Raw genomic sequence first — 18827 nt, forward strand, 5'->3', positions numbered from 1 at the left:
TGCGTGTGTGGTAGCAGATTTGTATAAAATGATTGATACCAGGCAAATCCATCGTGTGTATTTTACTTTCCGGAGCTTCTTTTAACGTAATCCAGAGAATATTGTGTTTTCGTCCAAATAAAAATACCTTCATGCTTGACGTGTCAATATTTATTATTTTTATTTTAACACGCAGCCTCAGGTTCATTATACAACACCGCTCTTCCTATGTAGGTCCACAAGCTTTGATGTAGTAATGCTCACACCTTGGTGTAATGCTATCTTAATGAGACCTTCATTATTTATAGCGGAGCACATAATAGCCCATTGCTTGCTTCCAGTTTCCACATTAATAATATGCCAGTGATCTATTTATATAACACGCCTGTGTAAAGGCAGGGTAATGTATCTTACTTGCGCATTAGCCCACATTCGTCTCAAGTCGCCTTCCAAAACTTTCCATAAGGCCTCCGCAAAATGTGTTCTTAATTAGGGCTAAGTAAAGGGATGTCAGACTCTGTCGCCTCGACGGACCTGGTTTTCACCTGAGGACGGCTGCTTGCGTTGTGGCCGAAACGTCGTGAGAATAATTTTATTATGTTTTATTTTTATTATTTTATTACTTCCCTTCTACGTGACTTTACCGAAAGAAGCAAGAAGAAAAAAAGGGATGTCAGTTTACTGTGCTTCATCATCAGCTATGAATGATCAAGATACGACTGTGTGAAGGCCTCTCCAAGTCATCGCCAACTCCCATAACCCCGTGATGTAATAATCGACTGAGCACCTGCACACAAGCTGATTTCACTACTCCATCTCCCATTGCACGAGCTGTCAGATGCGGTGCATTCCTTGCATGCCACTCCATCCATATTCTTGACCATTGGCCATCATTCCTTCTCACGAAATGCTCTGCCCAAGCCCACTTGCTTTTCTTAACAGGTTGCACGATGTCCGCACTTCCGATTAGCACAGTGGGCTTCATACGGTGCGAAAAAAGTTCGACATACGTACGTACATACATGTGTAAGTTCTCGAATTCATGTGCTCCGCTTTCTGTCTCTTAATACTTTACCAGTTACCAATTCTTGCATGCATCTATCAATTTGATAATTCGCTTGTAACTAAATTTATTGTGTTGATTTCTGTGTTCTCTTTGCATAAAAAAAACTACGTGCATATTTTAGGCTCCTGAGGTTCCTGAGTGTTAAATGAAGCCAGGTTCTTTGTTTTAACCGACCGCTGGGAAGCTTAATACTCTCAGGATAGAATAGGGTTCACAAATGATAGCGTGAAATCACTTAAAACCTCATAGGACACATAGCTAAAGATAGTCATATATTTGTAAAGGTTTTTTGTTAACATATATTCTACGGAAGCATGACAATTGTTTTACCTTCGTCAAAGAATTGTAATGCTCAGAGAAATTGCAAAGTTATGGGACAATGCGTTTAACATCTCCTCGAGCGGATGCACAAGTTAACTTTGAGTTCTAGGTCACAGGCACAAGAGGTATTTGTTTACTTAAAAGATTTTCAAAGAGCTTGAATGTATTATTCTGTTCACTCTCTCCTCTTTCTGGTCTTGCCGCTATATTGTTGGCCACATGAACCGTACACGTGAATGCAGAACCACAGGAGAATAGTAATATGTGAAAACCTTTCTGAAAATCATTATATGTAGTGGTTAATTATTTATAGCAGTTCATAAGAGCGATCAAATCAGCTCATGGCAGGTGCTGGATGGAAAAGTGCATCAGGAGATAGTTAGAGATGGTGACGGCTTGGACAGGCTTTGATCCAGCAGTTGATAGAGCATGGCTGATGATAATGAGATACTCCCACACTTCTGCTATTGCTTATTTTCACAGGAATAATTGTCCAGCTTTAGAAACGTATGTAGCAAGATTGTTCAATGATTAGGGTATAGATCAGAGACATTTATTTAACCTTCTTTATTCAAATTTTATGTTCACCAGATAGTACTTACCTATGATTATATGGGCAAACATTTCCTTTGGCACAATGTATTGTTTTTATTGGAAAGAATCCACCTGTTTATGTAAAGTAATTAAGCGGTCTTGGCTTATAAAATTGTGGAATGTGGTGAAAGTTGTTGCAAATGTATTAATTTCTTGTAAAAAACAAGCCTAACTTACAAATTAATTTCAGCTCAATGTTAAAAGAACCAGACCTTGCATTCCATCACACAGGAACATAATGGCCGTGCAATAAATGTATTGGATAACATATTACAATTCACGGTCATTCTCAATGCACTGCTGGATGAAGGCCACCGATGGTGTGTTAGTCGTGGGGGTTGTTGGAACAAACTGTACCATGTTGATCGGTGCGGCTCGGTGAAGTGAGGGATCCAGGGCTGGTTTTGATATAACTCACCAATGATGTTAGCCGTGGCTGGGAATTGAACTCAGGTGGGCAGGCTTATAAGGGCAGTGCGAGAGCCACTGGCCCACTGTCGTCCCCCGTGTTTGGACACAAACAGCTTAAAATAAACGTAGACAACCAAGAACCGTAGCCAGCTTCGGTTTGATTCACATTACAGAGTTTTCACTGAATTATGAACACCTGGGGTGCCAAGAAAATGTGATGGCTCCCTTCAACGGCTTCAGAACAGCCCCTGGTGACTGTGCACGCCTCTTGCACACGCGGGACTTTAAAGTTAATCCTCCCCCCCCCACAGTGCAGTGGCTGAGGCCACCCGAACCAAACAATGGACCATATTGCAAACAACTGCATTCTACGCTCGCTCTCTGGCGGACTGCACACCGTTAGTTGACCTCCTCCCGAAGCTATCGCGTGACTCACAACATAAACCTGGACGTATAAGTTGAATGTACCTGCTGTACGCTACAACACGATGCCATTACGCAATTGCTGTGTGTCTATGGTTCTGAAACTTTAATTTGAATGCCTCCCTATAGTACGTACAGTGAGGGAAACAAGTATTTGATCCCCTGCTGATTTTGTACGTTTGCCCACTGACAAAGAAATGATCAGTCTATAATTTTAATGGTAGGTTTATTTGAACTGTGAGAGACAGAATAACAACAACAAAATCCAGAAAAACGCATGTCAAAAATGTTATAAATTGATTTGCATTTTAATGAGGGAAATAAGTATTTGACCCCCTCTCAATCAGAAAGATCTCTGGCTCCCAGGTGTCTTTTATACAGGTAACGAGCTGAGATTAGGAGCACACTCTTAAAGGGAGTGCTCCTAATCTCAGCTTGTTACCTGTATAAAAGACACCTGTTCACAGAAGCAATCAATCAATCAGATTCCAAACTCTCCACAATGGCCAAGACCAAAGAGCTCTCCAAGGATGTCAGGGACAAGATTGTAGACCTACACAAGGCTGGAATGCGCTACAAGACCATCGCCAAGCAGCTTGGTGAGAAGGTGACAACAGTTGGTGTGATTATTCGCAAATGGACGAAACACAAAAGAACTGTCAATCTCCCTAGGCCTGGGGATCCATGCAAGATCTCACCTCGTGGAGTTGCAATGATCATGAGAACGGTGAGGAATCAGCCCAGAACTACACGGGAGGATCTTGTCATTGATCTCAAGGCAGCTGGGACCATAGTCACCAATAAACACAGTTGGTAACACACTACGCCGTGAAGGACTGAAATCCTGCAGCGCCCGCAAGGTCCCCCTGCTCAAGAAAGCACATATACATGCCCGTCTGAAGTTTGCCAATGAACATCTGAATGATTCAGAGGACAACTGGGTGAAAGTGTTGTGGTCAGATGAGACCAAAATGGAGCTCTTTGGCATCAACTCAACTCGCTGTTTGGAGGAGGAGGAATGCTGCCTATGACCCCAAGAACACCATCCCCACCGTCAAACATGGAGGTGGAAATATTATGCTTTGGGGGTGTTTTTCTGCTAAGGGAACAGGACAACTTCACCGCATCAAAGGGACGATGGACGGGGCCATGTACCGTCAAATCTTGGGTGAGAACCTCCTTCCCTCAGCCAGGGCATTGAAAATGGGTCGTGGATGGGTATTCCAGCATGACAATGACCCGAAACACACGGCCAAGGCAACAAAAGGAGTGGCTCAAGAAGAAGCACATTAAGGTCCTGGAGTGGCCTAGCCAGTCTCCAGACCTTAATCCCATAGCAAATCTGTGGAGGGAGCTGAAGGTTCGAGTTGCCAAATGTCAGCCTCGAAACCTTAATGACTTGGAGAAGATCTGCAAAGAGGAGTGGGACTAAATCTCTCCTGAGATGTGTGCAAACGAGGTGACCAACTACAAGAAACGTCTGACCTCTGTGATTGCCAACAAGGGTTTTGCCACCAAGTACTAAGTCATGTTTTGCAGAGGGGTCAAATACTTATTTCCCTCATTAAAATGCAAATCAATTTATAACATTTTTGACATGCGTTTTTCTGGATTTTGTTGTTATTATGTCTCTCACTGTTCAAATTAACCTACCATTAAAATTATAGACTGATCATTTCTTTGTCAGTGGGCAAACGTACAAAATCAGCAGGGGATCAAATACTTTTTTCCCTCACTGTACTGTGTGTGTGTGTTCGCCATTCAGTTACCATCGTCTACATCGACAACCACAGTCTATTAACCACTGGATTGAGGCCTCCCCAACCTGTCGCAAACCCTCAATGTTTCGCGATGCAACAATCCACCTTAGCGAGCTTTATCTCGTAGCTCCATCTCCTCGGCTGATGCGCTCCAGGGTGTGTTCCCTTTGATTGCAACTCTATTGTTCGTGTTGGGGCCACAGGCAGTCCATCGTCTCTTCTCGTGAAGGCTTCTGTCCAAACTCAATACATCATCTTAACAGTCAAGATGACGTCTCTAACTTGTGGTGTACCTTCTCTAACCCACGCGTCTGCCGAGAGGCAGGAAGATAGCTCAGTGTAAATACATGCGCGGCACTGTCCCCACGCTTATTTAGCGCACTTTTCATCCTTTGTTCAAATCTTATTCGTTCATGGTCTGCGATTTCTGATTTCCCACTCGTTGGCGTAATTACGTGATGGAAAACATCAGCGAGTGCGAACAGACCTCGCACGTGCCTTGAAAAATGCTGCTCAGCACAAAAAACAATTGTACAGTGCAACAGGACATATCTGTGGAAGCTGAAACAGCAAGGCGTGTTGGAGAAAAAAAAAACTAATTTGCACAAAATCCGTGATAGAAGCAGTTGTTGATCCTTTGGCACAAGTTGAGATCCACCCATGCTCGGGGTCATGTTCGTGTCTGTGCCTTCCTTCCTTCCCACCTAGCAGAGCATTATGGCCAAAACACAATTATTCCCCAGTTGATGTCTCGTGCGCAGTTTCTCAGGGTGGAGCAGTGGTTGGCATACTAACAACCCTCTGTTACGCGCACCTGCCAAACGGACAATTCCAAACCTACGCGATGAATCCATGGCGAAACAAACCTATGGAAGTGGAGGTATCGCTGATGGTGTACTGGAGGATTAGCTCCTGATCTGACTTCCTTATCCCATCGTGTGTTTTTTTTCCAGTCCCTCTTTCCATCACTCCGCAACTATCTTTCTTCCTTCTTGCTGATTGTTGTAGATGTTGAAATCATTTTTTTAAACGTCATCGACATGGCACGGTGAGACCTTCACCCAGCACTTGATGCAGCAATCGTGCTGTGACGGTTCCACCTGAAGACGGAGGCTTGTGTTGCCTCCGAAACGTCGTGATTTTTATTTTATTTTAATTTTACTTTTATTAATTTAAAAATTTTACCTACGTGACTTTACCGAAAAAACCTAAGAATATACTTCATCCAGCAGTAGATTGACAAAATGATATAAATTATCATGATTTGTTTATTTTATTATTAATGTGCTGTTCTCAAAGCACTTGTTTTGGTTGAGGTCAGGTTGCCGCTGGGTATTCGTGTCCTTTTTTTTGCTGCTAGATCGACCTGAGGCGTTGTCAGACTGTTTTCGTCCCGCCTTCCTCACAGTCCATTGTGGGGTGTGACCTCGCGTGACCGACATTGTTTAAACAACGCCACTCGTGGCAACTGCCCCGACTCGATATGCAACTGCAAAGCGATGGCCGGAGTCTGAAGCATTTCTCACTGGCCACATTAATCTCCTAGTCAATTCAAGAAATCATTGGACCAGCGAAGTAAATTGAAAAGCACGGAGGTTTGGTGGCTTTAAAAAAAAATCCATACCCAACCTGAAAATATAGCACTTGAAAGCAAAATCGGAGGAAATATATTGTATAGGAATCGGTGTTCTTGACAATGGTGGCTTGCAATAAAATACTTGGACTTCTGAATTAAATTCAAACACCTCTTTGTATGTAAAACACATCATTAGGACATGAAATGTAAGTGACAGAATGTAACTGGGGAAAGAATTTAGAAGTTACAATGCTGTTTGCCAAAAATGGGTTGTCAAAGACTTATGAGAATGGGATCTTTTCAAAGGCTGTTACTTCTAACGTTTTTAGTTAAACAATTGGAGGCTTAAATGTTATATTTGAAATACAATTTGCTGGGTGGTTTAGAGTGCAAATACTCTATACTGTAGTTATTTCTCGATTATCCAGATGATCTGGATTGCAGACTAACCGCATTTCGGTTATAAAAGGAAATGTTTACATATTTAATGATGGAATCAGTAGCTGCTTCTCATTTCTCCGATTAGCACAGTTGGTTACGTACGGTGCGAAAGAAGTTCAACATATATACAATACCCAAATGACCGCAAACAACAGGCCATCGAGCAAACCGACTACTTTAATCATCATTAATTACACATTTTACATTTCCACCCTCATTCTCCAGCGGTGAGCAATCAATATGTTCCTACAGCCTAATTTACACATGTTTTGCATTATTTGTGTTTGTGTTTTCTCCGGGCCATCCCTCCTCTCCCACTACCCCAAATAATCGACAGCTGAGTACACAAGCACTCAACGAGCACGGCTAAAATATGAGTGGGTTTGAATCTAAGCAGTCGCTCACTCGTGATTCAGCTGGGTTCTGAAGTGCTGCGAGTTTACGATCTGAGCACAAACTTAAATCACTAAACCACCCCCCCCCCCCTCATAATATTCGATGTTTAACTTCACCCAGTTTATTCCACATTTGAGATTTAACTACTTCAGTTTAATTGCTATGAAACCAACTACCAACTCCCTTTGCCGGGCATATAACCCACGTTGTCTCTCGTGGGAAACAAGAAGCCGATGGGGAATTCAGAAGTAGTTCTGCGACATCATCATCCGGGGATATTCTCTGACACAATAGGATGCATTGCTGTTGCTTGGCAGGGTTCCGCATTTCATTTTGTCCCATGGCTTGACACCAATATCACTATTGGAATATATCTGGGGGGAAAGCCAAACAAAATAACAACTGGTAAGAAATGTATCTTTGTTATGTTCACAAATAATGCAATTTAAAGTACTTGTTTATTAACATGGGTACAGATTTTTACACATCTATTCCAAAAATGTTTTAGTTGCACTCATGTAACTATAAATAGATCTAAGAGAGCGCTACAGACACTCTCAAGTTACAAGGGCTCTATACCCCAAACTGGGAAATGCTGTATTGTATTATTTTACAGATCACCTTCGCCTCTACAAAACTATTGCTCAAATTTGTTGTCAATATGAGCAACATTATACTACGCATGGTGGACATTCAGGCATAGTAGAACATGCAAGTCTGGAAGCTGCTGCATGTTATGACATTTGTTTTCCCAAACGTTACCTAACACAAAATCCTGCACATGGCCAACATTTAACACTTTTATTTTTACGATGTGTTAATGCATTAAATCTACTTTAACAGTGATGATGATAATAATTAATCAACCTATGAGCGTGTGTAAGGATGGGTTAGGGATAGACCTTCACGGAAAGATAGCCTCATGGGAAAGCAGGGCAAACGCTAATGACCCATATCGGCGACGCTGGGCTGTGGGGGGGGGCTAGGTGCAGGTTGGGTGCCCATGAACTTCAAATAACTAACCGCCTTTAACATGACAGCCTACACTTAGCTCATGTTTGCCTCTCGCTGACAGCTGCACATCAACCCAGTAAATGTCAGGGATGGGCGGGGGGGGGGGCTGCCTGTATTATCCAGGGGCGGCCTGCACAATTCAAAGCGCGATCCTCTCTGCAACGAGCGGTAGACACGCCACCGCTGGGCCATGCCGCCTTTCGTGCTGAGTAGAAGTCAGTAATAAATAAATAAATACATCGCTCCCCATTATTCACAATGGAATCAAGGCAGTTCCACAGCGTTTGAAGGGCCAGAGGACCCACCCCCTCTCCCCCCCACCACTACTGAAGGCTCAGCTCTGCATCTAGATTCTTGTAGTCAAGTAAAAATGTTGGCACAATATTCAACACCAGTATGCGGGGTTTTCGTCAGCCTTTCCTCACATGCATGTAGAGTGAGAGCTAGAGCAGAATGCTCGGTAGAAAAAAGCCGTGCGTATAGTTACCAGTTTTGTTTAGCGTTTAACATTTGGTTTAAGTTTGTTTAACATTGACTTTCTCGTGGCACCGCCCCCACACCCGAGCTTTTTAAAATATTTAAACAATTAAAACAAGGTCAAAACTACGGAGCTCCTTCGCATGGTTAAGTACACTGTGTCCAATCGCTCAAATGAGTGGCGTACGCTTGCTCACTTGTGAACTTGAATGGCTGTGGCTTCAGTGCGCGATGATTGTTCCAATTCTTGGGGTGAGGCTTTGGTAGACGAACGGCGAGCGCACGTCGTGATGCGTTTGCACAGCACGCACACCCAATGGCTGGCTAATGTTGCCTAAAAGATCCGCAAGATAAAGTTTAAAATTAGACCTCCCCACCCACCCCATACTCTGAAGTGCGCTCAGAGCTATTAAACATTGTGCATTCTAGATTTGAAGCTTTCGTGACTGCAAGGATTCATACTCTTAGGTTTTTTTCGGTAAAGTCACGTAGTCACGTATTAATAGAAATAAAATAATAAGTTATTTAAAATAAGACATTATTTTATTTCTATTATTATTTCTATCATTTTTATTATTTATTTTTATTTTTACCTACACGTGACTTTACCGGAAAAACATTGTGCACCTGTTGTGGCGAGCTATCGTGGGATGTCAGCTACATAAAAAACGGTAGTCCCCTCTCTTTTGCCCCACTTGGCATGTTTGGAGAGAATATTGGATCATTAGTCATCATCACTTGAAGGCACTATGTTGCATACCAAATATAATGATTGATGTGAGGAGTTTGTACACACAAAGGTCTGATTAATGCCCTAAAGGCAGCAGAACACAGTTTAAGCCAATGAGGTGAATTTATTTTTGTTGTTGTTACAAACTTTATTTATTTATTTACAACGAAGGCATTGAGGCCAGCGAATATATTTCCAACTTTATTATTCCAAACATCAATTTTTCTTACAGAATTATCTGTCCAAGGACAGGTCGCTGGTCCAAATTCCCTCCATTCCAAACGTTCCTGCACCCAGCTGCTCACCTCATAACACCACGTGTTATTGAGGTGGTTTCCCATTGCCTTCCTCCAGCGGGGTGTTTTTTTTAAGGTGGCACAATAACTGAATGTGGTTAATGTCCTACCCACGTGTTCACAGCCAATAGCATTAAAGAATTGTACAAATTGGGCTTAAAAGGCAGGACTCAATAAGCACACACGCAAACCAAATATATTGTCAGTGACACATCTACAAAGTACAGGAGAATATGTGCATCCTTGTACGTAGTCAACCGTGCTAATCGAGGAAGGACAACAAACTAAACACAAAACATCGTTGCGAAGAAATTGGTTTTCAATCTCGTTTTAAAAGTGCATAGCTCCAGTGGATGACTAATATCAGAAGGAAGAACATTCCAGACGGCCGCAGAAGCGCATCTGAAAGCGTGCAATGCAGTGACCGTCTTTGTTGGATGGCCAGCCAAACGCCACTGTGACGATGACCATGCCACAACTGTGTTATCCCGGGAGAGGCATTGCTATGGAACCCGTTTGTCGAGTCACTCATTACTGAGCATTGTGACCTCCATGATGAATAAACTTCACTCCGTCCGATGATTGGCTTAGCTAACACGGGCACACTGTCCTTACATTTAGATTTACAATGTACTCTGTATGCATCTTCGTCTCTGTCTACCTATGTTACTTTTGATTTCCACCTTACCAACATATCCCCAGCTTATCTCAGCTTTGCTCCATCACACCGATTGAGCCACGTTGTCAAACAAACTTTCGTTTGTCTTTTCATTGCGGTGTACGCTCAAGATTTCCACGAATCTCTTACAGTTCACTTTCATTGGATCTTCCTGATGTACAAGGGCTACGGAAAAATATTCTCCAGCACAGGAGCTAAAACATCTGTGAACCTATCTTCTGCATTGATCACCCAGTGCAGCAGATAGCGGGAAGATCACAGTTTTAAATCTTTATCAGAATATTTATTTAAACTGGAGGAATCCGATGAGCTATGAAGCTCTTTTTCACAGACGTCAAGTAGGGGCAGGCCAGAAAGTTACAGCAATACAAACACCGATAGGAGTGCAAAACATAGGAAAGGTAAGCAAGTCACTAAAATAAATAAAGCATAAATAAATGAACTATATAATTACAAAATGCTAAAATAAATGCAAGCTTGGCCAACGGAGCAAAACAACAGTCCCAGACCATAGCAAGACGACACCCAGTCCCTCAATAAAATTGAACGTCAAAATGTAACTATCGATACATGGTTAAGGATCAAAGTTACAAATGACATTTTACCAAGTCACCACCATTATTCAGTCGCCAGAACACCGGGCTCTGGATGGTCAGTCTCAAACTGTGGTACGTACTTCTCATCGGGTGTGAAATCTGGCACGGGGTGAGGCGATAAATGAACCAATGGTAACAACTTCACAGCCACTTCCCACAGGACCACGCTGCATCTGTCAAATACAATGATCATTTTCATTATTTGCACAGCTCCGTCGTAAATTCATAAACCTCTTTATTCATTGCTTTTGGAAATTAATCTAGTTTTCCCTCGTGGTGCGAGATAAATAAATGACACCATAAATAAATTACGAACCATTTTAGACGCTTTGAGATACGTAATTATGATCATCGCAAGTATAATGTATACTTAAAAATACGGTGGGCAGTACTTTGCAAGAAAATGTAACAAAAAACATGCAACAGAGGTGGCCAGCACGAGGAGCGAAACGTCGGACATCTTTCCGAAAAACATGCGGTACAACCTGGAAGGCACATCGGAGAGCTTCACAGCAGAACGGTGGAATCCTACGCAGTAGGTGACACATTTATTGAGGTCGACAACAACACAAAACAAAGAGAATTCCACAAACTTCAACCGTACAATGTACGAAATTCAATGCACACTTCCTGAGTAGCAGAGTCTCATGCGGAGGACATAACCCCTGAATAACATAAACAGTAAGACAATAAACTAAACACAAGACAAAAAGTAAAATGTACTCATCATCGGCCATTGTTTATCCACTACTGGATGAGGGCTGCCAATACTATCACCATAGCAGTGCAAACATAGCAGTGCAAAGTGCAAAGTGCACTGCTATGTTTTTTTAATATACAGTATACAGTATATTTATAGTTGATGAATAATGTCTGAACCAGTCATTAGTCACTGAAGAACTCGTATCAGCAATTATAAAGTGACGAACATGTCACAGTGGTTTTCTACGTGGCTTTACCGAAAGACCCAAAGAAACTGGTTTGCTGTTTACACAATACCATCGCTGGCAGCATTTTCAAGTGCCGCGTGTATTGAATAGCGGGCATCAAATAAGGAGTGACTGTTGCCTTCGCCACGGGTGTTGTGTTACCCGATTCTACAAATTTCGTTCAATTATAGCACGAGCCTCATGGTAAAGAAGCTGACAGCCGACTTCTAGAGCTCGTCTCTCGAGCTTTAAACAGGTTCCGCATACTAAATATATATACACAGTACACACACATCACGTTTACTTATTTAAAGCATTGCTTTATTTAGCACCGTCAATTACCCCATGGTGGAGAGCGTCGCCTTATTTTTCAACACAACATTAAAAAGTCATTAGGGGGTTAGGGTTAGTGTAATTGTAACTGTAAAAGATAAATCAAACTTTCATGAGCCATACGTACACAAGCTTTCCGAGTTGTAGGTCTGTGCCTTTGTAAGCGGATATCGTCCACATGATTTCCCCGTCTTGTTTACAGAGCAGCCCGGGCTGGCTTGCATACAACTTGAGGGAAGACCATTTCCCTTCGATTACATTCACTGCTTTCGATAAGAAAATCATGGAACGTTTCGTTTACGTTGTTGCATGCAGCCCTATCCCCATTGTTTATGCCAGTTTGCATTCTATCGCTACAGGTAGAAATCCCAGCAATTGCCCCATCCATCAATGGATTAAGGCCCCCACGAACGCCACGTCGATCGATTATGGGGTATTGGGGAGTAGAAATTTGACCATACTTCACCAAACTAATCAGAGCTCGGTTCGGCGAATGGGGCGAAGGGAGGACCGGTTGTGATGTCGCCTTCCAGAGATGTTCGGGATCGAAATCGCGTCGCCCGGTGTGGGTTTACGCGGCGCGCTGACCACATTGCCACCGCCACCGCTGCCCTCCCCCCACCTCCTCCACTCTTATACGCAGCTTGGATAAGGGGCCATCCATAAATGACGTCACGCACCTAGGGGGGGGAGTCAGACATTTGTGACGATGTGTGACGAGGGGGGGGGGGGGGGAATAGGACGTCACATTAAAATGCGCAACTTTAAATAAATATAGACAACACGTTCTACTTAATTAAATTGACTTTTTAATAAATGTTTTCTCCTACAACATCAGAGTGCAGTGGCACATTAAATACGCACTACAATGACAATAGTTTAAAGCGATTTGAAGCATGTTTTTGGGGGGGGGGGGAAAAGCTTTGTGACGTCATATTTGAGGGGGGGGGGTCTGACTTTTTGTGACGCCGTGTGACGAAGGGGGGGGGGGGTCAAAAATCGTCCAAAATCGTGTGACGTCATTTATGTACGGCCCCTAAACGGCGCAGAGCTCAGTTGCTTTAATTGAGGCCTTAAGACATTTTAAATGGAATTACGGCCAAATGGAAAAACAATCAGCTTCAGAATGTCAGATTAAAGGTCATTATTAAAAAAAGACAAACAATACAATTGACAGGAAACAGCAGAAGGCAACAGCTACGGTAAATATCTGCTGAGTTTTGTTTTGAAGTGTGAAGACTTGACCTTTGCTTACAGAGCCAGTGCTGATTAGCGTTGGCACATAACACTGCAATGGACCTGGTGACTCCACTTTCAGTTTGTTCACGTAGTGCTTAAGCACCGTGCTTGCTTAGCCATTTGAAGGCCGGAGCGAATGGCTAAATTCTGGGGAAGTGGTCACATTCACATCGGATGGGTGGGCCTTTTTCCCTGGATCACTGAGCTGCGCAAAATGTTTTGCACAGCCAGCTAGTGTTGTTCTATCTCATCAACACAAAATATGAATGTTTTAGATAGAAATGCAATAACCATGATTTTTTTGAAAAATGGAAGTTCCAAAAGTAATTCTTGTTCAATATATATACATTCACATTGCAATTAAAGGATGTTCTGATGTATTCTCAAAAATTAAATTCCCATCTAGACAAGGCACACGTTGATAAGAAGGTGATGGTAAAAAAAAACCCGAGGATATCGTACATGCAACGCAATGTACGATATGCCTTTGCCAGATCACCAACTTGGGTTAGTGACATCTCAACAGCTTTCACGCTCTACAGTTTAGTAAAACAAAAGTTTTAAAAGTTTCCTGTGTTTAATGGCATTTTTTATTGTATATGTCGCTGGTCGAGGAAGTGTGAGCTCACTTGAAAAGCTATGGGAAGTCAACTTCTGTTATGACAAGCAGAATACAACTGGTGATTAACAGCAGAGATGGGATGTAAGTAAACTAGTTTTGAGTTTGAGTAAAGTGTAAGATGTCAAAGCAAATCTTCTGGCTATCCTCTGCGTGTGCAATACATTTCAAGATGGTGGAACATTTTAGAATATATATATTTGTCGGTCTGCATATGCCTATTGTTACAGCCCCTTGTCAATCCACTGCTGAGTGAAGATCTCGTCATGCCATCTCGGTCATGGGTGTTCTTTGACCATACTTCATCAGGCTGGTCAGTGAGGGTTGGCGAAGGGGAGCCCAGTAATCGTTCACATTCGTGTCGGGGAATAAAACTCAGGTCACCGGGTTCGCAGCAGAGTGTGCAAACCACTGAGCTGCCTCCAAATGTGCTTTAATAATTTACCATTTATGACATGAAGTGTAATTAAAAAAACACAACACCAAATGAGGTAGTTTAAAATTCATATATACAAACTAGATTCGAAGCTTTCGTGACTGCACGAATTACTCTTTGGTTCTTTCGTACAGTATATATATTAAATGTGTCCCGATGAAGTACAATATGTATATTATATGTGTACAGTACATTTTAAAAGGATGCTTACTTAACCATACAAAGTCTTCAGAAGACGCCTTGCTCTGTTGTAGGCGTGCATAGGCTTGCCAATTAAAATAGATTCTTATGCTCAAGAGAAACACATTGAAGCTATGCGTGTGAGAATTGATCATTATCAATGTATGCAAATCGTATGGAAATCATATGCGATTGCTAAATTTAAGCTATTGGAGCGATCCAAACTGTCCAAATAAAAATAAAATGATGCAAACAAGACTGTAAAAACTAGACAAAAAGTCACCGATACTTTAATCGAAACATCCACGTAATAAATACGATAGTGACAGTTCATCGAAAGGCTGTTTGTTAGCTGACAAATGATCCAGAGGAACCCCTTTTCAAGCCAACAGCAGTTTCCCTGTTTGACATTATGTCAGATCGGATGTAGGTAAATTGGCCTAACATAGTCAGTCAATGGAAGAACCACTTGTAACGAGGTCAAGTGTGTGAAACCACATGTTGCCCTCTAATCTGTGTAGGCTGCGCAAAAAGGGACGGTGAAATCCCCTTTGAATAGAGGGGGGGGGGGGGTCTTGAACCTCCACTGTTATGAGCAGCACGCTAAGGATCAACCTTTAGCTTCAAAGGCGGAGTACGGCGGTTAAACCCGAATTTTCAGTCAGACAAGGGGTAAAAAAAAATGCTTGTTTGCACACATTCCATCAATGTCCACTGCTGAGAATCCAGTTTGTAGCTTTTAGAACCCCTGGAGCGTACGCACATGATTAATGGGCCACCACTTGCTTAGATATGAAAATGCGGGGGAGGAAAATAGCCAATATAAACATTGAAGAACAAGAAAAAAAGGCACGAACATGAAAACAGTCACGGGCAAGTTCGAGGGAGCTACGAGTCAGATGCTAGAGTGATGTCAAGGTAAAAAAGATTAGGGTCAAGGTAAAAAAAAAATAGCCCCCCATTATGACGTGCTCATTTGCCATTTGCTGTATGAGTTACACCACGCATAGCTATCAGACAGCGTTTTACGCAAGCCGACACAGATATTACGACCACTGTGACGCGACAGGACAACTCCCTGTCACTCAAAACCAACGCCCACTGGAAACCACCAAACCTACCTACAAGAAGCGTACCATAATACTCGTCATCATAAAACCCATGCGATGATGATGATGATCCAGAAAGCGGTCAATAAAGCACGAGCTACAGACTTTTGTTACGCATCTTTAATCTAAACTAAACTTGTTTGTATTATAACAGGTAAGGCCCACTGAGCTATGTAGCACTTTCTCAGAAGCGACCTGGCCACAAATGAAAGCTCAACGAAGTGGCTTATCACGTGGAAATGTATATCAGCCAAATACTCGAAACGTATGTTTCTAAATGTGGAGGGAAAATCCATGCGACTCCTGTATTGACTCGTATAAGTAAACCTCCATTCTGTATTCCCAATTACAAACTTTACATTTGAGTATTTTCAGCCCATTCGGATTTCCAAACCAATGTTATCCTGCAGCATTTGTTTAAGCAATACAACTTCGGACCGGTTTCGACCGTCTGGGTCTCATCAGCATAGTCAGACCTGTTAAAGAAATGCTGCTATTATTGGCAAGATAATGCCGTCTTAGCGACGGGGTGGCGGCATGTGTATATATGTTGTTATTACACACGATGCTCCACAATGACGTACGATGATTTTGTAACCTAATTTGACCGGTGCCGATGCTCAGGCTTGCTCAAAGCGGTTGGCCGTTGGCGATGGGTGTGGTGGCGAGGAAGTGTGTAGGCAAGGGACTCAAAACTCAAGTTAATTGTTTTGCATACGTGGGATTCTCACAGGAGGCCATAATATTTTGCGTAAGAAATGAAATGTGATAACAACAAAACGCAATCCAGCTGCTGGACTCGATAAACGTGTCGTTGATTTATCGTGTGTGATGATAGGTGCCCAAACATGGATTGCATTTGTGTGTACATATGTTAATTGTGTATGAGTAAATATTATTTAAAATCCATGCCCGGTTAAATGTTGCGTAGTTGCTTCTCAGCAGCTCGTTTGAACGGTGCTGCACAATTAAACCCTTTGTACATCAATTACAATTCGAATGGTCACCAGTAATTTCGTTCTCGTATTTATGTGTTCCCTGTATGCGTAACACCTTCCAAATGACATCTCACGAGGGTCAGATGAAACGTTTATCTTCCATTTATCATGGATATGAATTGACATGTGTACATTTACGTGTATATATATATATATCCCTTCGTCAATACACTGCTGGATGACGGCCTCCCTATGCCATGATGGATCACATGGGTTACTTTGCCATACTTTACCTTGTTGGGCAGTGCTGAAGGGGAGCATAGATTTGGTGGGATAGAAGTAAAGTGTACAGCAACGAATGTTACCCTCTGCTGCACACCATGTAGCTCCCAAACATCATACCTGTCATGCATGGTGGTCACCCATCAAAGCACTATGAAAACGCACTTCCACTTAGCTATGAATACTTGACAAGATCGGACTCACATCGCAGGTGAATTGGAATTGTATGTATGCTGAATTAGTCTTTTATGTTGACCAGAGATCATTGAAGTGCTAGGAGTACCCACACTTTACCCCACAACACACGACCTGCCAATCAACTGCATGTACTGTATGTTGAATTCCCTTCCCACAGTGCGTAGCCAACCGTGCTAATCGTAGGTGCGGGGAAGGACAACAAACTAAGCCCATTGAGTAGTACAAACAAAATATGAGCGGTGTTTTGATAAGCAGTTTGGTATGCGTGGACATTGAGTATATCAAACAAACCCTTATGAGATCAAACACATTTGTAATAGATTGATTTTGTTAAATTGCAAGCAGCAACATTTTATCGAGAGGGCAACTACTACAGCGACAAAGGGTGAGCAACAGCAACGAATGGCATGCTGCATGAAGACAAACATATATCACAAGGACATCTGCAACAAGTAGCAGGGGAGCATAGTGCACATCGGCATGCCGTGGGATGTGACCCCACCGCCTTCACCTCCTCGGTTTTGAAACGAGTGGGTGGACTGTGACATCTCGCAAACTTTGATGGCAATCTACTATTAGAGTGACTATGTCACCTTCGTGTCTTCCCATGTTTCTCTTTTCTTCACGTCCCGTTCTTTCTACCTCACTCTCCCCACTTACGTGTCTCTCTCTGTCTCTCCCAGTGTTTTTCCACGTCTCTCTTTCCTCACGTCGCTATTCATATCACTCCCATGTCGCTCCCTATCGCCGCCGTGTCTCTTCCACGGAACATTTTCCCTTCTTGTGTCCACGCATACCAACATGGGCACGCATGCGCATGTATTCACATGCACGCATACACACACGAACATACACGCACATATACATGCACACACACAAAAAATAAAGAAGACAAAGACCACCCCTATAGCCTGTACAGACTACTGGGGCGAGTGCTGTTAGTGAGCATTTTTGAAGTCCAGAACACATATACACACACACACGTATTCACACATATAAAGCCCCCCCCCACCATGTAGCCTACATAAACTGTTTGACGCAAGTGATGTTAGCATGCAGCTATGATGGCTGGGCCAGAACCACTTTACACAACGTACCAGCTACTCATTTAAGGTTGAGTCGACCTATGGGATTCCTCCCACATTCAAATTAAATGCAGCATACTCTAACATTGGGGTGTTGGCCACCCACCCTTCGATGTGTCATGAGCATAAAAGTACATTTTAATTGATGAGTCATTACATCGTTATATGCGTACGACATTGGTGACCATGACTCAATGCGTCTCGAGTGATCTCTGTCGCTGCTTAGTGTTAGCGCAACGTATTGGGTTATAGTCACTCCTTTGCAACTAATGAAATCTGTAAAGGATGAGAAAATCTGATTTGATTACAGTTGACATTGGCCAAGCTAATGGGCCCAATAGTGTTGATGACTCCACGTATATAATTTCCAGAGGCAGACTTAGTCCCAATGGGGATTAAACCAATCCACAGTTCATATTCTTGGTTCTTTCGGTCAAGTCACGTAGAAGGGAAATAATAAAATAAAAATATAAACAAGAATTCTCACGACATTTTTTTCCCCCAAATTTTCTTGCTGTGGATTTTACACCTGATGATGATTGCTTGTGTTGCAGTCGAAACGTCGTGAGAATTTTTATTGTTTTATATTTTCATTATTTTATTATTTCCCTTCTTCGTGACTTTACCAAAAGAACCAAGAATATGAATCCCTGCAGTCACGAAAGCTTTAAATCAAAATTCAATCCACAGTTGTTTATCACTGCATCACTGTTGCTGTTA

General features: G+C 42.4%; 1 long non-coding RNA gene across 2 annotated transcripts in view; it reads right to left on the reverse strand.

Annotated features, from left to right (window-relative positions):
- Positions 1-6728: 6728 nt before the first annotated feature.
- The window catches only part of LOC144721600 (uncharacterized), a 49355-nt gene continuing 37256 nt past the window's right edge, over positions 6729-18827 (reverse strand). Inside the window, exons 4-7 of one of the 2 annotated variants that reach the window (XR_013585930.1) lie at positions 11245-12701; positions 10840-10932; positions 8656-8792; positions 6729-7341 (exon numbers count right to left, since the gene is read on the reverse strand). This is a non-coding gene — a long non-coding RNA (uncharacterized LOC144721600). Of the gene's footprint in view, positions 7342-8655; positions 8793-10839; positions 12702-18827 lie in introns of both variants that reach the window. The other variant, XR_013585929.1, reaches the window with a different exon arrangement.

This window comes from Lampetra planeri, chromosome 12, assembly GCF_965212315.1.
Source record: "Lampetra planeri chromosome 12, kcLamPlan1.2.h2, whole genome shotgun sequence".
NCBI lineage: Eukaryota > Metazoa > Chordata > Hyperoartia > Petromyzontiformes > Petromyzontidae > Lampetra > Lampetra planeri.